Source organism: Salvelinus alpinus, chromosome 3, assembly GCF_045679555.1.
Source record: "Salvelinus alpinus chromosome 3, SLU_Salpinus.1, whole genome shotgun sequence".
Taxonomy (NCBI): domain Eukaryota; kingdom Metazoa; phylum Chordata; class Actinopteri; order Salmoniformes; family Salmonidae; genus Salvelinus; species Salvelinus alpinus.
Window position 1 is genome coordinate 80,803,393 of NC_092088.1, and position 23,094 is coordinate 80,826,486.

The window sequence follows — 23,094 nt, forward strand, 5'->3', positions numbered from 1 at the left end:
CAAATACTTTCTGTGACACAAATCAGAGTCAAATACTTTCTATAGAAAAAACTTCACGTCAGGATTGGCAACCAAAACTAATAATTAATGTATGTGTTATATTAAACATAGAGGAGGTAGAACGTTGGCAAGCAATAAACATTTCACAACAATTATTGCTGAATTATTATCCTTACACTTTCAAAAATACTAGTCGAATAAGACATGGGATAGATGCCGAATTATGGCAGAGATGTAATTATAGACTAATACAAAAATCAGTAGCGGATTTAGGTACGGGCGACATGGGCAACCGCCGAGGGCGGCATCTTACCGGGGCAGCACGGGGCGCCCCCGGGTGCCATACGAGCTAGAACCGCCACATACACTTGAAATAAGTTGCCAAACTGAAAACTGCAGACAAAAATGCTTTCTGCTGCTAAGATCAGTGAAATGTAGGCTAAACTGACAACGGAGTGAAGAGCAGAAATCTCAACTAGCAAGCAAGTCGCAGCAATGAAAAACGCGAAGAGGGTTCTGTCAGGGGGAGATTTTCGGCACAACACCAGGACAAGGAGTCGCAGGCGCTTCTTCCAGCCACAACAACCTTGTACTGTTTGAAGCCATTCCAGCTGCCTCTCTCACACGTTTATTCACACGCGCAGCGGGGGCTATAGGGGAAACAATTGTTCTCCCCACCACTTCTCGCGCCAGCCAGGTAATATAATGATGAAAACAACCGTAGTTGCTGCAAAACGGTTGTAAATATACTTGTAAAACTGTATTTATGTGAAGTTTGCAGTATGCATGAATGGTGGAAGCTCTGGCCACTGACAGCTAACTAATGTTAGCCGGAGAGGGTTTGTGGTGCTTGCTACATGATGATGATGCTGCAACGAGGAGGCTGCGAGCGCTACGGCGAGACAGGAGGGAGGTGGGAAGGTCTCGGTCAGGATCTGGTCTAGTGCGTGCTCTCAGCATTGCTTTCTGTTCTTTCCCAGAAAATTTTATCGGATAATAACTTGTTTACATCATGCGTTAAATATTATATACATCTGAATATTGAATAATTGATGCAGGCCAGTAAAGTCGATTTAGAATTCTTTATCTCATCTGCTAGAGAGCTAACTGGCTGCATGCATTTTCTTACCAGCTCTTGATATGAGATGATGCAGTTGCAACTGCAGATCTTTAAGAGTGGATTCGGGAGATAGCCGCTCTATATAAGCTATTGCTTCCGTGGTGCCCCAGGTTATTAATGGTTTAATTGTTGCATGGTTTAATTCAATCCCGTAATCAATTAAATGTTAAATGTTAGGTAATCGATATGATAAAATAGCTTGTCATCTCATTTAACCTTAGTAGAGACACGACATATGCATGTGGGGCTCCCGAGTGGCACTGCAGTCCCTGATTCGAATCCAGACTGCATCACATCCGGCCGTGATTGGTAGTCCCATAGGGCGGCGCACAATTGGCACAGCAGAGTCTGGGGTAGGCCGTCATTGTAAATAACAATTTGTTCTTAACTGACTTGCCTAGTAAAATAAAGCTTATATCATTCTGTGCCTATGTTTGTGTTGCTTCACAGTCCCCTCTGTTCCATAAGGTGTATTTTTTTATCAGGTTTTAAAATCTAATTTTACTGCTTGCATGAGTTACTTGATGTGGAATTGAGTTCCATTTAGTCATGGCTCTATGTAGTACTGTGCGCCTCCCATAGTCTGTTCTGGACTTGGGGACTGTGAAGAGACCTCTGGTGGCATGTCTTGTGGGGTATGCATGGGTGTCTGAGCTGTGTGCCAGTAGTTCAAACAGACAGCTTGGGGCATTCAACATGTCAACACCTCTCACAAATACAAATGGTGATGAAGTCAATCTCTCCTCCACTTTGAGCCAGGAGAGATTGACATGCATATTATTAATCTTAGCTCTCTGTGTACATCCAATGGCCAGCCGTGCTGCCCTGTTCTGAGCCAATTGCAATTTTCCTAAGTCCTTCTTTGTGGCACCTGACCACACAACTGAACAGTAGTCCAGGTGCGACACAACTAGAGCCTGTAGGACCTGCCTTGTTGATAGTGCTGTTAAGAAGGTAGAGCAGCACTTTAATATGGACATACAATAGTAGCTAAGATGGGGAGAGGTATCAATATGTTTTGACCATGACAGTTTACAATCCAGGGTTACTCCAAGCAGTTTAGTCACCTCAACTTGCTCAATTTTCACATTATTTATTACAAGAGTTAGTTGAGGTTTAGGGTTCATTGAATGATTTGTCCCAAATACAATGCTATTTTTTTTTTTTTTTTACATGGTCCACTCCCACAGTGTGTCTTCATGGTCCACCCCCACAGTGTGTCTGAGTTTGTTCAATCTGCTATCACCAAGTCTGACTTTGTTCAATCTGCTATCATCAAGTCTGCAAACTGGACTCTTCCTCAGGACGATTAATAGATAGTTATCCAGGGTGCATGATGTTGGTCTGGCCCTTGTGACATGTGTGCATACTTCACACTGGCCTTATTTGATGCTCATTGCTTGTTTTGCAGGCATGTGCCTCATCAGTTGAGTGTGGTTAAGGTTAGGGTCAGGTTTAAAATCAGATTTTAGGACTTTGTGGCTGTGCTAGCTCATGACCACTCTGCAGAGCTGCTTCCAGAACAAGATTGATGATGAAAAACACTAACCTGCGGACAGTATTGGCCATTTGAAAGTGATCACAATGGAAACTGGAGTGCAGTGAATTTCCCTAATGCGGTGTGCTGTTTCTATTTGGATCTAGTGCTGTTCCCTGACATGGCAAGACTGATCAATGGTGTGTGGCTGGCTTGCTCTGCCTGGACCGTCCTTCTCTCTATTGCTCTGAAATTAAATGATTATCTCAAGGGTGCTCCCCCTGGCTACATAAAGAAATATAATTCGGCGTGGTTGATTTCAGCACAGCTGAAGGCATTTCTGCGGCAACAGGCTTACAACAGCAGGGCTGGATCTTCGTCCCACTGGATCTCAGCTCGCCACCGTGTCTGTCTGATGCGGAGGGAGGGTGCAGGGGAACAACATAGGGAATGGTGGGCATGATAGAGCCAGGCATGATATCAACAGCAGCTCTCTGTCCTTCCTCCTCCCCTCTACTACTATAGATTAGTACTACACAGACCTGAGCTATCAGAGCTATCACCATATCTTCTGTGACTCTCCTTTTATTCATGTGCTCTGTCTTATGCCAGTCTGCGGTGCAAGCTAATGATTAGGAAGCTCTGTTGCCAATAAGACTTTGGCTGACCCCCCCTTCAGCCCTATCATATACACCCTGTGTACACCCTGGTGATTTTATAGACTTCAATATGTCACTCAGCCAGCCAATAACAGATCTTTCTGGGAGGCTCCATCTCTAAGGGTTTTCTGTCTGGGTAATGCCAGGGTGGGTTATCTTTTGTGAAACACACAATTTGATCTGTTTTTCTCCCTATAGGACTGCTGTTATCTGGTGTGATGCTTTCACAGCTGAGTCCAAAATTAATTTTGAATTCTACTCTAACTTTTTACGACGCAAACAAACGTTCCCTCAGCCAGTGTTTCCCAACTCCAGTCCTCCAGTTCCCCCAACAGCCCAACTCCAGTCCTCCAGTTCCCCCAACAGCCCAGCTCCAGTCCTTCAGTTCCCCCAACAGCCCAACTCCAGTCCTCCAGTTCCCCCAACAGCCCAACTCCAGTCCTTCAGTTCCCCCAACAGCCCAACTCCAGTCCTCGAGTTCCCCCAACAGCCCAACTCCAGTCCTTCAGTACCCCCAACAGCTCAACTCCAGTCCTCCAGCACACCTCCAACAGCCCAATTCCAGTCCTCCAGTTCCCACAAAAGCCCAACTCCAGTCCTCCAGCACACCTCCAACAGCCCAACTCCAGTCCTCCAGTTCCCACAACAGCCCAACTCCAGTGCTCCAGTACCCCCAACAGCCCAACTCCAGTCCTCCAGTTCCTCCAACGGCCCAACTCCAGTCCTCCAGTACCCCCAACAGCCCAACTCCAGTCCTCCAGTACCCCCAACAGCCCAACTCCAGTCCTCCAGTACCCCCAACAGCCCAACTCCAGTCCTCCAGTTCCCCCAACAGCCCAACTCCAGTCCTCCAGTACCCCCAACAGCCCAACTCCAGTCCTCCAGTACCCCCAACAGCCCAACTCCAGTCCTCCAGTACCCCCAACGGCCCAACTCCAGTCCTCCAGTTCCCCCAACGGCCCAACTCCAGTCCTCCAGTACCCCCAACAGCCCAACTCCAGTCCTCCAGTTCCCCCAACGGCCCAACTCCAGTCCTCCAGTTCCCCCAACGGCCCAACTCCAGTCCTCCAGTACCCCCAACAGCCCAACTCCAGTCCTCCAGTTCCTCCAACGGCCCAACTCCAGTCCTCCAGTACCCCCAACAGCCCAACTCCAGTCCTCCAGTTACCCCAACAGCCCAACTCCAGTCCTCCAGTACCCCCAACAGCCCAACTCCAGTCCTCCAGTTACCCCAACAGCCCAACTCCAGTCCTCCAGTACCCCCAACAGCCCAACTCCAGTCCTCCAGTACCCCCAACAGCCCAACTCCAGTCCTCCAGTACCCCCAACAGCCCAACTCCAGTCCTCCAGTTACCCCAACAGCCCAACTCCAGTCCTCCAGTTACCCCAACAGCCCAACTCCAGTCCTCCAGTACCCCCAACAGCCCAACTCCAGTCCTTCAGTTCCCCCAACAGCCCAACTCCAGTCCTCCAGTTCCCCCAACAGCCCAACTCCAGTCCTCCAGTTCCCCCAACAGCCCAACTCCAGTCCTCCAGTACCCCCAACAGCCCAATTCCAGTCCTCCAGTACCCCCAACAGCCCAACTCCAGTCCTCCAGTTCCCCCAACAGCCCAACTCCAGTCCTCCAGTTCCCCCAACAGCCCAACTCCAGTCCTCCAGTTCCCCCAACAGCCCAACTCCAGTCCTCCAGTAAACCCAACAGCCCAACTCCAGTCCTCCAGTACCCCCAACAGCCCAACTCCAGTCATCCAGTTCCCCCAACAGCCCAACTCCAGTCCTCCAGTACCCCCAACAGCCCAACTCCAGTCCTCGAGTTCCCCCAACAGCCCAACTCCAGTCCTTCAGTACCCCCAACAGCTCAACTCCAGTCCTCCAGCACACCTCCAACAGCCCAATTCCAGTCCTCCAGTTCCCACAAAAGCCCAACTCCAGTCCTCCAGCACACCTCCAACAGCCCAACTCCAGTCCTCCAGTTCCCACAACAGCCCAACTCCAGTCCTCCAGTACCCCCAACAGCCCAACTCCAGTCCTCCAGTTCCTCCAACGGCCCAACTCCAGTCCTCCAGTACCCCCAACAGCCCAACTCCAGTCCTCCAGTACCCCCAACAGCCCAACTCCAGTCCTCCAGTACCCCCAACAGCCCAACTCCAGTCCTCCAGTTCCCCCAACAGCCCAACTCCAGTCCTCCAGTACCCCCAACAGCCCAACTCCAGTCCTCCAGTACCCCCAACAGCCCAACTCCAGTCCTCCAGTACCCCCAACGGCCCAACTCCAGTCCTCCAGTTCCCCCAACGGCCCAACTCCAGTCCTCCAGTACCCCCAACAGCCCAACTCCAGTCCTCCAGTTACCCCAACAGCCCAACTCCAGTTGGAAGTTGGAAAATGCCGCCCTAAGCACTGCCTTCAAGTATTCAGCTCAGTAATTCGGGGAGACAATGAAATATTATCTATCGTCTTGAAATACAATCTATAAATTGCATGGATTAAAGAAACAGAGCCTCTAAGTCAGGGTTCCCCAGCTGGCGGCCAGTGGGTTATTTTAATCTTTATTATTATATATTTCTTATTGTTGGACATAAAAGACTGTAAAAACACCAGCAAATCAGCTCCAAGTTATTTACATTTTGGAAATCTGTTCCACAGTATTCCCACACAGAGAGATATACGGGATTGTATACAAATGTAGGCAAGGTTTGAAATTATTATGTTTTAGTCAAATATTATATCTGTTTTTAATTTTTATTTATTTCTCCTTTATTTAACCAGGTAGGCTAGTTGAGAACAAGTTCTCATTTACAACTGCGACCTGGCCAAGATAAAGCACAGCAGTTCGACACATACAACACAGAGTTACACATGGAATAAACAAACATACAGTCAATAATACAGTAGAAAAAAGAAAAATCTATATACAGTGAGTGCAAATGAGGTAAGATAAGGGAGGTAAGGCAATAAATAGGCCATTGGTCAAGTAATTACAATATAGCAATTAGACACTGGAATGGTAGATGTGCAGAAGATTAATGTGCAAGTAGAGATACTGGGGTAGAGATACTGGGGAGCAAAGGAGCAAGATAAATAAATAAATACAGTATGGGGATGAAGTAGTTGGATGGGCTGTTTACAGATGGGCTATGTACAGGTACAGTGATCTGTGAGCTGCTCTGACAGCTGGTGCTTAAAGCTAGTGAGGGAGATATGGGTCTCCAGCTTCAGTGATTTTTGCAGTTCGTTCCAGTCATTGGCAGCAGAGAACTGGAAGGAAAGGCGGCCAAAGTAGGAATTGGCTTTGGGGGTGTTACGCACGCCTCTGAGAAGAGGGAACGCAACTCCCTGCTACAACTCAACTCTCTGTGAAGTGCAAGAGGTATGGACTGTAGGCGTGAGTAAGGACGACAAAGGCAGATTTTACCGTTACTAGGATTTATTTCCTTACGGTAATATGGGGAAAAGGGGCTGGACGGAACCAAAGCAAAGAAAGTAAATATCAAAACTTCCCCCTTTCCTATCTAACCTGCCTACCCACTACTTACCTATCTTAGCACCACCTGGTGCCCTAACCAAAATACAGGGGGTGGTCCGCCCAGGTCTTACCTAGTGTGCCTAGACAATGAATATACTACGGGTATATGTATGCCCGCGGGCCTCTTGCCTAAGCACTCCCAAAGTGCCTTCTCCTTCCCCCCTGGGAACAAATGAAACAGAACAATTATTAACAAACAATTTCAATAATCAAAACAGTGCATCCTATAACACATAAGACATAACCAATCAGCTCCCTCAGCAACAACTTATATAGTACATACCAAATCTCTGAGAAACAACCAACACTTTATCACAATCAAATTCTCAAGCAAGGATCTCTCTCTCCAATCTTTCCAAAATCTTCTCTCTCTAATGATTTCTCTCCCTCCAAAAAAAGATCTCTTTTCCTGAACAGAACACTGGCTTTTATATTCCTCAGGTGGCAAAGGTAATTAGTGTCAGCTGCTTCTTGACGAGGGGGCGTGGTCAGCTCTCCAATTATCAATTAGCCATTTTGTTCGCGCGTTTAGTTCACAAATCCAAATTCGCGAAGCGCAGGCCAGACGAATCGTCAAAAAATTCCATTACAGTTCGTAGAAACATGTCAAACGATGTATAGAAACAATCTTTAGGATGTTTTTAACTTACATCTTCAATAATGTTTCAACTGGAGAATTCCTTTGTCTTTAGAAAGGAAAAGGAACGCAGCTACCTCTCACGGGCGCACGCCTGACTGAGCTCATGGCATTCTGCCAGACCTCTTACTCAAACAGCTCTTATTCTCTCCTCCACAGTAGAAGCCTGAAACAAGGTTCTAAAGACTGTTGACATCTAGTGGAAGCCTTAGGAAGTGCAATATGACCGCATAGACACTGTATATTGGATAGGCAAAGACTTGAAAACCTGCAAACCTCAGATTTCCCACTTCCTGGTTGGATTTCTTCTCAGGTTTTTGCCTGCCATATGAGTTCTGGAATACTCACATACATCATTCAAACAGTTTTAGAAACCTCTGAGTGTTTCCTATCCAAATCTATAATAATAATAATACAAATATGCATATCTTAGCTTCTGGGCCTGAGTAGCAGGCCTTATTCATCCAGGCACTCAATACTGCCCCCAGCCATAAGAAGTTAATCACATACGTATCACAATATTTAGATGTAAACCTGACAGCTGGGAAATAAACACTTTAAGATATACCGTTATGGGTGTTTCCTGTCCCTCATGAGATCACCAAATGAAACATACTCAACATGACTGTCCCTGAACTGTCCACGGATCATTCCCACATTCTGAAAAGTAGAAAGAATGTTTAATTCTCCCATTTTGGGGATTTAGGAGTTTGGCCAAGTGAAGTCCTCTGTTCCTCTCTCTCTGAATACTGTATGGTAGTTTCTACCCGGTATTTATGACCTGAGGTACCTAACATGGTTTAGGAGAGAGAGGGGGGAAGCCACGATTTACACCCAGAAAGGGCCAAGTCATGACAGCCCCCTCTGGTTGTTTAAATCTTGTGATTATCCTGCAAGTTGCAAACCAACATAAAAATAATGACCACCTAATGTCCTGGTTGTAGATCATCGTTGCAGTCCCCCTCTGTTGGTTGACCTTGGTAGGCTCTCTGAAAGCAGAGCAGTCCAACACAAGGATGGGCAGTGGATGTCCGGTTGGTAATCGCTGTTGCAGTCCCCCTCTGTTGGTCGACCCGGGTAGGATTTCTGCAAATGAAACAGGCCACCACAAGGATGGGCAGCGGATGTCTGGATTGGGATCGCCGTTCCGGACCAGTCATCTGGTCGTCCAGACTGGAAGATCTGGGCAGTAACTTAGGCAGATGTTAACAACGCATGCACGCACACACACTCACAAAATAAATAATTACATTTCTTCCCAAATGAACGGCGTTGCGGCGCTAAGTGATGGTTGTATAGGGACATTGTTTATGGCTCTATATCTTCCTAAGTGTCAAAGGAACTGAACCGAAAATGAACGAAAGCATAAACAAAAGATATACAAAATATAGTTATTACACCAAAATCATCTAATTGGACTGTATTCTGTATACGTCCAAGATCCTGGCAACATGACCCTATCATGGCATTGTCTAATGTCATATCTAGGGCTTTCCTAATTTGCGGTATGCTGTTTAGGGCACTATCCTAAGTTGATAAGTACATGATAAGTCTACAGCTGCAAGGCACAAGCTTCGGGCAGTCTACGGGGATGACCTATGGAACTCTGTGGAGAAACTGGTGAGCACTGTAGCTGTAGAGTCAAAAAAGACCTAAGAGTAAATGTTCTACTTTTACTAAGGCTGATATTTTGTTCGGACCCTTAGTGATCCGAGCATGAATCCTCATTAAATGTTTCGTTGTACATGTGCGTTTATGCTTACATAAGCGCACATGCCAAGAGAAAGAACCAAGTATCCTGGTAGGTTACAACTTGTTCAGAATGAGTCTGACGTCATTAGATAGTTTCCAGGTCGATGCCTGGAGGTCAGTAAGAATTGATGTCGACCTCAAGACATGTTAAGGGGACATGTAGTAGTTTTACTACACGTCACTGTGTCTTACACCATTGTAGCGGTGATAGGTATGAAGTAGTCGATTTCATAGCTATGTTATCCACAGAGGAGATAACCTCACGACGGAAGTACTCTCTAAGCACTGACCCAGTCGCACGCGGTGTTATCATGGTTCATGACTTCTAATAACTTTCCTCCTGAATGGAGGGTTCTCTTTATTAGTGGCATGTGTGTTGACCATCAGAAGAGTGTTTTGGAGATTCCCTTACACTTGTTGCAATCTGAGTGATTACTAACTCCTCTGTCGCTATTGTCAATAGCAATTTGACTTGTGAGGTCTCTAATCCTCTTACTGATTGTTGCTAGACTGACTGTGCTGGCATTGGTACCGGTACTCAAGGGGACCAGTTGTCCTTCCAATTTATTCTGAAATATTATCCACCGGAACACATGACTAGAGCACTTTACTAGTTGTATTGTAGTTGAACCTACACATGGCAAGGCATGACTATTTTTGCCATTTGTTTGAGGTGGAAGTCCACTGGACTTCTTTTACGACCAGTGTGGTACACCTCAGTAATATCTTAGATGTGTTCTAAGATTATCCCCGCCTAGGGGCCTGTCTGCTCCTCACTGTTCTCATAGGGAAGTTTACAACTAGATTTGTTTTCTGCTTTGGCGTGCTCGTACGGTGTTGCATGTAGTCTCGACCCCCCCACCGGCCTCGATGAGGCTCATCATGGGTCTGGGCTACTATTCTCCCCCCCCCCCCTTTTGTGGCTTGGGACCCCCCCACCAGCGGTTGGTGTTGGTATCCGAGGCACAAATGAGAAGGTCGGACCCTATGTATGAGTTGTCAGCAGCTGTGGTGTTATGAGAATGGCTTTAACCTTTCAACCAAATCTTCTGGTGTGTGTGCTTCAAAATGTTCAGTGGCTGTCGAATCCTGTCAGTCACCACAGCGTCCGTGTGTGGCAGCCTCTTCAGTACTTGCGAACTGAGACGAGGATATCTGTCTGTGATATCGCAAAGTGTTTCACCAGTGGGAGTCATTGGGTCAGTTGTGGGACTGACGCCCTTAGTGTCATTGTAAGGGGTGACAGCCCCCCACAAACCAGAAGATGTATCATCGGAAGCAGAGTATACTCTGCGCATCAATGTGTTTCTTGCTGAGACGGCCGCAGTGCTTACGGAAGTGTCCAAAGGGCAAGAGAAGTTCATCTCAACTACAGTATTGCACGACTTCAAGGAGGAGGGAAGTTGCTCATTCACAGAGACTGCTGGCTCGAGATCATGAAAAGAATGGACAAATCAGGTTTGCTGATGGAATGTGTCAAGATATCGTAAGATCTCCTTGGATGGGATTCTGAACCAAGAGGTTTCGAAACGTCATTTTCCCAAGGGGTGCTTTCGACAGATACCCCTCGTGAATTACTGCATTGCAGCTAGCGTTAGAGGAAGACAGTGTGGTCAGTGGAGAAGGCACTGGGGCCTGTGACCATACATAGTTGGTTTTCCAATCCATCAGTGGGAGTAACCGATCCATCAAGTCTGCTCCAGGTAGCAGGGGTTCAGATTCGAGACTGGAAACATACACAGCATGATTCTCAATGTGAGAGGTAGTCTGAGGGAAACCTCAAAGTGTAGTGTCGCATCGTTCCACTTTTAGTCAACGTTTAGTTGGCTTCAAAGCCATTTTGGCATCTTCGGACAATGTTTGAGAGATAAGCGATATTGTCGCTCCCGAATCTAATAGCGCATGACAGTTAAGCAGTCCTGAAGGACTGTTTCCAGGTGTGGCCATTTAGATTCGCGTTTAGTGGACATATTCCCCACAATGTGGGGTGAGGGCTTGCAACGATGCGATGTGCCGTTTCTGTTCAAGGTGAAGCAGATCGACTATTCCGATTTTGAGTGGGCTTTGTTTTAACAAAACTTTTGACCTTTTTCTTCGCAACCTTTGTATCAGAGTCTATAGACAAAGTCTGTGGGTTTGATTCTTGATCAAGCGGGCCCTGGGTAGGGTCTCGAGTGAGAGCAGGAGAATTTTGAATTTTAATGTCCTTGCTAAGGGTGTTAATTCCTGGTGACCTGGTGTCCGGTAATTACCTGTCTAGTCCTTGTGAGTTATCTTTTACGAACTTCTAGAGAACATTGGTCTACATTTTGATTGTCCTTTAACCCTTTGTTACCCTTGTGCTCTGACACTATTTGTGGGTTGGGTGCAGGAACTAGGTGAACAGGTCGATTGTAGTGGTCGTCGTTTCGATGGCGAAGGACTTTACAGTTATTTTGACCGCGGTGGTTATTGGAATCGTAATTTCGTTGTAGAAACCGTTGTTGTGTGTCATCTCTCATCGCTCCAATACCTGATACTGCACCCTCTAACTGGAGTGAGTGCTTCTGGTCACACTTCAAAACCGAGTGGTCAGGGCTCTTAGCGTTGCGAGCTTTTGATGCCTCAAAAGCTATGCTTGCAAGCTCTCTGAGTTGTAAGACAGGCAAGCCAACATGGGGTGTAGGGCCCAAGTAGGTATTGAAGGTGGGATACATGTTCGACAGAAACATTTGTTTGAAAGGTAACAGCTCTCCCATTCCTGATTCAGTGAGTAGGCCAAAGGAAGCTGAAGAAGCCTATGATAGTAAGCTTATGGGTGTTCATTCCGAGCTTGTTTGACAGTGAGTGAGCTATCGTGTTTGCGAGTCGCAGAACCACTGAATTCTAATTCCAAAGCTGTGGCAAGTTTAGCGTAGTCGCTAAGCACGTGTTGCTGTTGTAGGAAAATGAACCTCGTCAAGTGGCTTTTCGACGTTCGCTTCAACAGGTAAACCCTGTCAGAACCCGTAGTGTTCGGGTAGCCATCCAATGCGTCCTCTATGTCAGCTAGGAACATCTCAGTATCTTTTGGCTGACCTGGACCGGGGTCAAAGGTGGGGAAATTCTTGACGAGTTTGTCAAGGTGTTCCGCGCCAAGCGGGCGGAGAGGGTTGGCTTCATCCTGTGGGGAAATTGTTGCCGAAAGGCCGAGAGGAGGAGCCAAGCTTTGGCTTTGTTGGCGACGAGGCGCCATATAACTCAGTGCCAAATGGCCAAGAGGAGAACACTGATGGAACACTGTATTGCTGTCTCTCAGTCAGAACACTGATGGAACACTGTATTGCTGTCTCTCAGTCATAACACTGATGGAACACTGTACTGCTGTCTCTCAGTCAGAACACTGATGGATCACTGTACTGCTGTCTCTCAGTCAGAACACTGTTGGAACACTGTATTGCTGTCTCTCAGTCAGAACACTGTACTGCTGTCTCTCAGTCAGAACACTGTACTGCTGTCTCTCAGTCAGAACACTGCATTGCTGTCTCTCAGTCAGAACACTGTACTGCTGTCTCTCAGTCATAACACTGATGGATCACTGTACTGCTGTCTCTCAGTCAGAACACTGTATTGCTGTCTCTCAGTCAGAACACTGATGGAACACTGTATTGCTGTCTCTCAGTCTGAACACTGTACTGCTGTCTCTCAGTCAGAACACTGATGGAACACTGTATTGCTGTCTCTCAGTCAGAACACTGTATTGCTGTCTCTCAGTCATAACACTGATGGATCACTGTACTGCTGTCTCTCAGTCAGAACACTGTATTGCTGTCTCTCAGTCAGAACACTGATGGATCACTGTACTGCTGTCTCTCAGTCAGAACACTGTATTGCTGTCTCTCAGTCAGAACACTGTACTGCTGTCTCTCAGTCATAACACTGATGGATCACTGTACTGCTGTCTTTCAGTCAGAACACTGTATTGCTGTCTCTCAGTCTGAACACTGTACTGCTGTCTCTCAGTCATAACACTGATGGATCACTGTACTGCTGTCTCTCAGTCAGAACACTGATGGAACACTGTATTGCTGTCTCTCAGTCAGAACACTGTATTGCTGTCTCTCAGTCAGAACACTGTTGGAACACTGTACTGCTGTCTCTCAGTCAGAACACTGATGGAACACTGTATTGCTGTCTCTCAGTCAGAACACTGTATTGCTGTCTCTCAGTCAGAACACTGTTGGAACACTGTACTGCTGTCTCTCAGTCAGAACACTGATGGAACACTGTACTGCTGTCTCTCAGTCAGAACACTGATGGAACACTGTATTGCTGTCTCTCAGTCAGAACACTGATGGATCACTGTATTGCTGTCTCTCAGTCAGAACACTGATGGATCACTGTATTGCTGTCTCTCAGTCAGAACACTGATGGATCACTGTATTGCTGTCTCTCAGTCAGAACACTGATGGAACACTGTATTGCTGTCTCTCAGTCAGAACACCGATGGATCACTGTACTGCTGTCTCTCAGTCAGAACACTGATGGAACACTGTATTGCTGTCTCTCAGTCAGAACACTGATGGAACACTGTACTGCTGTCTCTCAGTCAGAACACTGATGGAACACTGTATTGCTGTCTCTCAGTCAGAACACTGATGGAACACTGTACTGCTGTCTCTCAGTCAGAACACTGATGGATCACTGTATTGCTGTCTCTCAGTCAGAACACTGATGGAACACTGTATTGCTGTCTCTCAGTCAGAACACTGATGGATCACTGTGAACACTGTACTGCTGTCTCTCAGTCAGAACACTGATGGAACACTGTATTGCTGTCTCTCAGTCTGAACACTGTACTGCTGTCTCTCAGTTAGAACACTGATGGAACACTGTACTGCTGTCTCTCAGTCAGAACACTGATGGACACTGACCTTGGTGCTACCAGCTCTCCTTCTGGCTCCCTCTCTGCCTTCAGTCACCTCTGGTAAGTAGAACCCATCTGACCCCACAGAGCAATAATTCACAGGCCACTGCCCCACTCCTCTGGCTCCCATCTCTCCCCTTTACTCCCCCTCCGCCCATGCTTCACGGTGGGCGGACAGCTAGTGGGAACTCCCTGGAAAGCTCCTCCATGCCTCAGAAGAAAATGAGAAACAGACAGCAGCCAATGTGATGTGACCTGTCTGTTCTGTTTCCATAATTATCTATCAACTTATCACACTGATGTGATGTGACCTGTCTGTTCTGTTTCCATAATTATCTATCAATTTATCACGCTGATGGTAACATGTCTAGCTGCTCCTCCCCTCATCACACTGATGGTAACATGTCTAGCTGCTCCTCCCCTCATCACACTGATGGTAACATGTCTAACCACTCCTCCCCTCATCACACTGATGGTAACATGTCTAACCACTCCTCCCCTCATCACACTGATGGTAACATGTCTAACCACTCCTCCCCTCATCACACTGATGGTAACATGTCTAACCACTCCTCCCCTCATCACGCTGATGGTAACATGTCTAACCACTCCTCCCCTCATCACGCTGATGGTAACATGTCTAACCACTCCTCCCCTCATCACACTGATGGTAACATGTCTAACCACTCCTCCCCTCATCACACTGATGGTAACATGTCTAACCACTCCTCCCCTCATCACACTGATGGTAACATGTCTAACCACTCCTCCCCTCATCACACTGATGGTAACATGTCTAACCACTCCTCCCCTCATCACACTGATGGTAACATGTCTAACCACTCCTCCCCTCATCACGCTGATGGTAACATGTCTAGCTGCTCCTCCCCTCATCACACTGATGGTAACATGTCTAACCACTCCTCCCCTCATCACACTGATGGTAACATGTCTAACCACTCCTCCCCTCATCACACTGATGGTAACATGTCTAACCACTCCTCCCCTCATCACACTGATGGTAACATGTCTAACCACTCCTCCCCTCATCACACTGATGGTAACATGTCTAACCACTCCTCCCCTCATCACACTGATGGTAACATGTCTAACCACTCCTCCCCTCATCACACTGATGGTAACATGTCTAGCTGCTCCTCCCCTCATCACGCTGATGGTAACATGTCTAACCACTCCTCCCCTCATCACACTGATGGTAACATGTCTAGCTGCTCCTCCCCTCATCACACTGATGGTAACATGTCTAACCACTCCTCCCCTCATCACACTGATGGTAACATGTCTAACCACTCCTCCCCTCATCACGCTGATGGTAACATGTCTAACCACTCCTCCCCTCATCACACTGATGGTAACATGTCTAACCACTCCTCCCCTCATCACACTGATGGTAACATGTCTAACCACTCCTCCCCTCATCACACTGATGGTAACATGTCTAACCACTCCTCCCCTCATCACACTGATGGTAACATGTCTAACCACTCCTCCCCTCATCACACTGATGGTAACATGTCTAACCACTCCTCCCCTCATCACGCTGATGGTAACATGTCTAACCACTCCTCCCCTCATCACACTGATGGTAACATGTCTAACCACTCCTCCCCTCATCACACTGATGGTAACATGTCTAACCACTCCTCCCCTCATCACACTGATGGTAACATGTCTAACCACTCCTCCCCTCATCACGCTGATGGTAACATGTCTAACCACTCCTCCCCTCATCACACTGATGGTAACATGTCTAACCACTCCTCCCCTCATCACACTGATGGTAACATGTCTAACCACTCCTCCCCTCATCACACTGATGGTAACATGTCTAACCACTCCTCCCCTCATCACACTGATGGTAACATGTCTAACCACTCCTCCCCTCATCACGCTGATGGTAACATGTCTAGCTGCTCCTCCCCTCATCACACTGATGGTAACATGTCTAACCACTCCTCCCCTCATCACACTGATGGTAACATGTCTAACCACTCCTCCCCTCATCACACTGATGGTAACATGTCTAGCTGCTCCTCCCCTCATCACACTGATGGTAACATGTCTAACCACTCCTCCCCTCATCACACTGATGGTAACATGTCTAACCACTCCTCCCCTCATCACACTGATGGTAACATGTCTAACCACTCCTCCCCTCATCACACTGATGGTAACATGTCTAACCACTCCTCCCCTCATCACACTGATGGTAACATGTCTAACCACTCCTCCCCTCATCACGCTGATGGTAACATGTCTAACCACTCCTCCCCTCATCACACTGATGGTAACATGTCTAACCACTCCTCCCCTCATCACACTGATGGTAACATGTCTAGCTGCTCCTCCCCTCATCACGCTGATGGTAACATGTCTAACCACTCCTCCCCTCATCACACTGATGGTAACATGTCTAACCACTCCTCCCCTCATCACACTGATGGTAACATGTCTAACCACTCCTCCCCTCATCACACTGATGGTAACATGTCTAACCACTCCTCCCCTCATCACACTGATGGTAACATGTCTAACCACTCCTCCCCTCATCACACTGATGGTAACATGTCTAACCACTCCTCCCCTCATCACACTGATGGTAACATGTCTAACCACTCCTCCCCTCATCACACTGATGGTAACATGTCTAACCACTCCTCCCCTCATCACACTGATGGTAACATGTCTAACCACTCCTCCCCTCATCACACTGATGGTAACATGTCTAACCACTCCTCCCCTCATCACGCTGATGGTAACATGTCTAACCACTCCTCCCCTCATCACACTGATGGTAACATGTCTAACCACTCCTCCCCTCATCACACTGATGGTAACATGTCTAACCACTCCTCCCCTCATCACGCTGATGGTAACATGTCTAACCACTCCTCCCCTCATCACACTGATGGTAACATGTCTAACCACTCCTCCCCTCATCACACTGATGGTAACATGTCTAACCACTCCTCCCCTCATCACACTGATGGTAACATGTCTAACCACTCCTCCCCTCATCACACTGATGGTAACATGTCTAACCACTCCTCCCCTCATCACACTGATGGTAACATGTCTAACCACTCCTCCCCTCATCACACTGATGGTAACATGTCTAACCACTCCTCCCCTCATCACACTGATGGTAACATGTCTAACCACTCCTCCCCTCATCACACTGATGGTAACATGTCTAACCACTCCTCCCCTCATCACACTGATGGTAACATGTCTAACCACTCCTCCCCTCATCACACTGATGGTAACATGTCTAACCACTCCTCCCCTCATCACACTGATGGTAACATGTCTAACCACTCCTCCCCTCATCACACTGATGGTAACATGTCTAACCACTCCTCCCCTCATCACACTGATGGTAACATGTCTAACCACTCCTCCCCTCATCACACTGATGGTAACATGTCTAACCACTCCTCCCCTCATCACACTGATGGTAACATGTCTAACCACTCCTCCCCTCATCACGCTGATGGTAACATGTCTAACCACTCCTCCCCTCATCACACTGATGGTAACATGTCTAACCACTCCTCCCCTCATCACACTGATGGTAACATGTCTAACCACTCCTCCCCTCATCACACTGATGGTAACATGTCTAACCACTCCTCCCCTCATCACACTGATGGTAACATGTCTAACCACTCCTCCCCTCATCACACTGATGGTAACATGTCTAACCACTCCTCCCCTCATCACACTGATGGTAACATGTCTAACCACTCCTCCCCTCATCACACTGATGGTAACATGTCTAACCACTCCTCCCCTCATCACACTGATGGTAACATGTCTAACCACTCCTCCCCTCATCACACTGATGGTAACATGTCTAACCACTCCTCCCCTCATCACACTGATGGTAACATGTCTAACCACTCCTCCCCTCATCACACTGATGGTAACATGTCTAACCACTCCTCCCCTCATCACACTGATGGTAACATGTCTAACCACTCCTCCCCTCATCACACTGATGGTAACATGTCTAACCACTCCTCCCCTCATCACACTGATGGTAACATGTCTAACCACTCCTCCCCTCATCACACTGATGGTAACATGTCTAACCACTCCTCCCCTCATCACACTGATGGTAACATGTCTAACCACTCCTCCCCTCATCACACTGATGGTAACATGTCTAACCACTCCTCCCCTCATCACACTGATGGTAACATGTCTAACCACTCCTCCCCTCATCACACTGATGGTAACATGTCTAACCACTCCTCCCCTCATCACACTGATGGTAACATGTCTAACCACTCCTCCCCTCATCACACTGATGGTAACATGTCTAACCACTCCTCCCCTCATCACACTGATGGTAACATGTCTAACCACTCCTCCCCTCATCACACTGATGGTAACATGTCTAACCACTCCTCCCCTCATCACACTGATGGTAACATGTCTAACCACTCCTCCCCTCATCACGCTGATGGTAACATGTCTAGCTGCTCCTCCCCTCATCACACTGATGGTAACATGTCTAACCACTCCTCCCCTCATCACACTGATGGTAACATGTCTAACCACTCCTCCCCTCATCACACTGATGGTAACATGTCTAACCACTCCTCCCCTCATCACACTGATGGTAACATGTCTAACCACTCCTCCCCTCATCACACTGATGGTAACATGTCTAACCACTCCTCCCCTCATCACACTGATGGTAACATGTCTAACCACTCCTCCCCTCATCACACTGATGGTAACATGTCTAGCTGCTCCTCCCCTCATCACACTGATGGTAACATGTCTAACCACTCCTCCCCTCATCACACTGATGGTAACATGTCTAACCACTCCTCCCCTCATCACACTGATGGTAACATGTCTAACCACTCCTCCCCTCATCACACTGATGGTAACATGTCTAACCACTCCTCCCCTCATCACGCTGATGGTAACATGTCTAACCACTCCTCCCCTCATCACACTGATGGTAACATGTCTAACCACTCCTCCCCTCATCACACTGATGGTAACATGTCTAACCACTCCTCCCCTCATCACACTGATGGTAACATGTCTAACCACTCCTCCCCTCATCACGCTGATGGTAACATGTCTAGCTGCTCCTCCCCTCATCACACTGATGGTAACATGTCTAACCACTCCTCCCCTCATCACGCTGATGGTAACATGTCTAGACCACTCCTCCCCTCATCACACTGATGGTAACATGTCTAACCACTCCTCCCCTCATCACACTGATGGTAACATGTCTAACCACTCCTCCCCTCATCACACTGATGGTAACATGTCTAACCACTCCTCCCCTCATCACACTGATGGTAACATGTCTAACCACTCCTCCCCTCATCACACTGATGGTAACATGTCTAACCACTCCTCCCCTCATCACACTGATGGTAACATGTCTAACCACTCCTCCCCTCATCACACTGATGGTAACATGTCTAACCACTCCTCCCCTCATCACACTGATGGTAACATGTCTAACCACTCCTCCCCTCATCACACTGATGGTAACATGTCTAACCACTCCTCCCCTCATCACACTGATGGTAACATGTCTAACCACTCCTCCCCTCATCACACTGATGGTAACATGTCTAACCACTCCTCCCCTCATCACACTGATGGTAACATGTCTAACCACTCCTCCCCTCATCACACTGATGGTAACATGTCTAACCACTCCTCCCCTCATCACACTGATGGTAACATGTCTAACCACTCCTCCCCTCATCACACTGATGGTAACATGTCTAACCACTCCTCCCCTCATCACACTGATGGTAACATGTCTAACCACTCCTCCCCTCATCACACTGATGGTAACATGTCTAACCACTCCTCCCCTCATCACACTGATGGTAACATGTCTAACCACTCCTCCCCTCATCACACTGATGGTAACATGTCTAACCACTCCTCCCCTCATCACACTGATGGTAACATGTCTAACCACTCCTCCCCTCATCACACTGATGGTAACATGTCTAACCACTCCTCCCCTCATCACACTGATGGTAACATGTCTAACCACTCCTCCCCTCATCACACTGATGGTAACATGTCTAACCACTCCTCCCCTCATCACACTGATGGTAACATGTCTAACCACTCCTCCCCTCATCACACTGATGGTAACATGTCTAACCACTCCTCCCCTCATCACACTGATGGTAACATGTCTAACCACTCCTCCCCTCATCACACTGATGGTAACATGTCTAACCACTCCTCCCCTCATCACACTGATGGTAACATGTCTAACCACTCCTCCCCTCATCACACTGATGGTAACATGTCTAACCACTCCTCCCCTCATCACACTGATGGTAACATGTCTAACCACTCCTCCCCTCATCACACTGATGGTAACATGTCTAACCACTCCTCCCCTCATCACGCTGATGGTAACATGTCTAACCACTCCTCCCCTCATCACACTGATGGTAACATGTCTAACCACTCCTCCCCTCATCACACTGATGGTAACATGTCTAACCACTCCTCCCCTCATCACACTGATGGTAACATGTCTAACCACTCCTCCCCTCATCACGCTGATGGTAACATGTCTAGCTGCTCCTCCCCTCATCACACTGATGGTAACATGTCTAACCACTCCTCCCCTCATCACGCTGATGGTAACATGTCTAGCTGCTCCTCCCCTCATCACACTGATGGTAACATGTCTAACCACTCCTCCCCTCATCACACTGATGGTAACATGTCTAACCACTCCTCCCCTCATCACGCTGATGGTAACATGTCTAGCTGCTCCTCCCCTCATCACACTGATGGTAACATGTCTAACCACTCCTCCCCTCATCACGCTGATGGTAACATGTCTAGCTGCTCCTCCCCTCATCACACTGATGGTAACATGTCTAACCACTCCTCCCCTCATCACGCTGATGGTAACATGTCTAACTGCTCCTCCCCTCATCACGCTGATGGTAACATGTCTAGCTGCTCCTCCCCTCATCACACTGATGGTAACATGTCTAACCACTCCTCCCCTCATCACGCTGATGGTAACATGTCTAACCACTCCTCCCCTCATCACACTGATGGTAACATGTCTAACCACTCCTCCCCTCATCACGCTGATGGTAACATGTCTAGCCGCTCCTCCCCTCATCACACTGATGGTAACATGTCTAACCACTCCTCCCCTCATCACGCTGATGGTAACATGTCTAACCACTCCTCCCCTCATCACACTGATGGTAACATGTCTAACCACTCCTCCCCTCATCACACTGATGGTAACATGTCTAACCACTCCTCCCCTCATCACACTGATGGTAACATGTCTAACCACTCCTCCCCTCATCACGCTGATGGTAACATGTCTAACCACTCCTCCCCTCATCACACTGATGGTAACATGTCTAACCACTCCTCCCCTCATCACGCTGATGGTAACATGTCTAACCACTCCTCCCCTCATCACACTGATGGTAACATGTCTAACCACTCCTCCCCTCATCACACTGATGGTAACATTTGTCATAACTCTCCTGTGATCATCTGAAGGATCAGGTTACAGTGGGTCCGCTCTACAGTGTGCTCTCTCCCGTAGAGGGGGGAGACCGGGAAGTCGGCTGTTTTATGGCAGTCGTAAAATATGCTGCCTCTATGCTCTGTAGTGTTCGAGTTTGGAATGTAAACTGTGGAACACAGAGAGACACTTGGACAATCAAAAGTTTGAATAATTATACAATATTAATATTTTTGAGAATGTGGGCGTGATCAGTGGACACTTAAGGGACAGTCATGTTGATTGTGTTTAATTTGGTGATCTCATGAGGGACAGGAAACAAAATGTTACTGTGTCTCTGGTTGTGTACACTTCTCAATTATGGGGTTTACATCTAAATGTTGTGAAACGTATATGACTACATATTAAACTGTTTGTGAAAATATGAAATGTGATGTTAGCCTTCTAAGTGAGTGTATAGATTTTCATATAAAGTTTAACTAGTCAGTGGCCACGCCCTCGTGAGTACAGACATCTACATCAGCGTCTTGGAACGCCCCCTTCTTCCACAAAGTATAAAACCACCTGTAACAAAATGTACATTTTATGCCAAAAAGAACCCACGGTAAGCCGGAAGTCTCCAATGGTTAAAGAGACTAGAAAACATGGAGCTGACGCTACATGTTGAAATGGTTAAGAACTACAACTCTACCAAAGGACAAGCCCGGAGAACGTGGAGATCATTCCCACATTGAAATGGCTAAGAAATCTACAAATTAAAGAACAATTATTCAGACTGCAACTGTTTAAATACTTTAGTCTGGTAAACACATTCGATCCAAGAACATTCCCGAATGGTACACTGAAGTATCCATCCTAACAACCTAGATGCATCTAGGCATCTACCAGCTAAGCATCTAGGCAATTAGGCAGCTAGGAATCTACCAGCTCAGCAGCTAGGCAGCTAGGCATCTACCAGCTAGCCAGCTAGGTATCTAGCCATCTACCAGCTAGGTATCTAGCCATCTACCAGCTAGGCATCTAGCCATCTACCAGCTAGGCATCTAGCCATCTACCAGCTAGGTATCTAGCCATCTACCATCTAGGCGGCTAGGCATCTACCATCTAGGCATCTAGCCATCTACCAGCTAGGTATCTAGCCATCTACCAGCTAGGCATCTAGCCATCTACCAGCTAGGTATCTAGCCATCTACCAGCTAGGCATCTAGCCATCTACCAGCTAGGTATCTAGCCATCTACCATCTAGGCAGCTAGGCATCTACCATCTAGGCATCTAGCCATCTACCAGCTAGGTATCTAGCCATCTACCAGCTAGGTATCTAGCCATCTACCAGCTAGGTATCTAGCCATCTACCAGCTAGGCATCTAGCCATCTACCAGCTAGGCATCTAGCCATCTACCAGCTAGGTATCTAGCCATCTACCATCTAGGCAGCTAGGCATCTACCATCTAGGCATCTAGCCATCTACCAGCTAGGTATCTAGCCATCTACCAGCTAGGCAT

General features: G+C 47.5%; 1 long non-coding RNA gene across 1 annotated transcript in view; it reads left to right on the forward strand.

Annotated features, from left to right (window-relative positions):
• The first annotated feature begins 251 nt into the window (after positions 1–251).
• Positions 252–23,094, forward strand: part of LOC139569762 (uncharacterized) — a 162,838-nt gene continuing 139,995 nt past the window's right edge. The window contains exon 1 of the long non-coding RNA XR_011673960.1: positions 252–697. This is a non-coding gene — a long non-coding RNA (uncharacterized lncRNA). The remainder of the gene's footprint in view (positions 698–23,094) is intronic.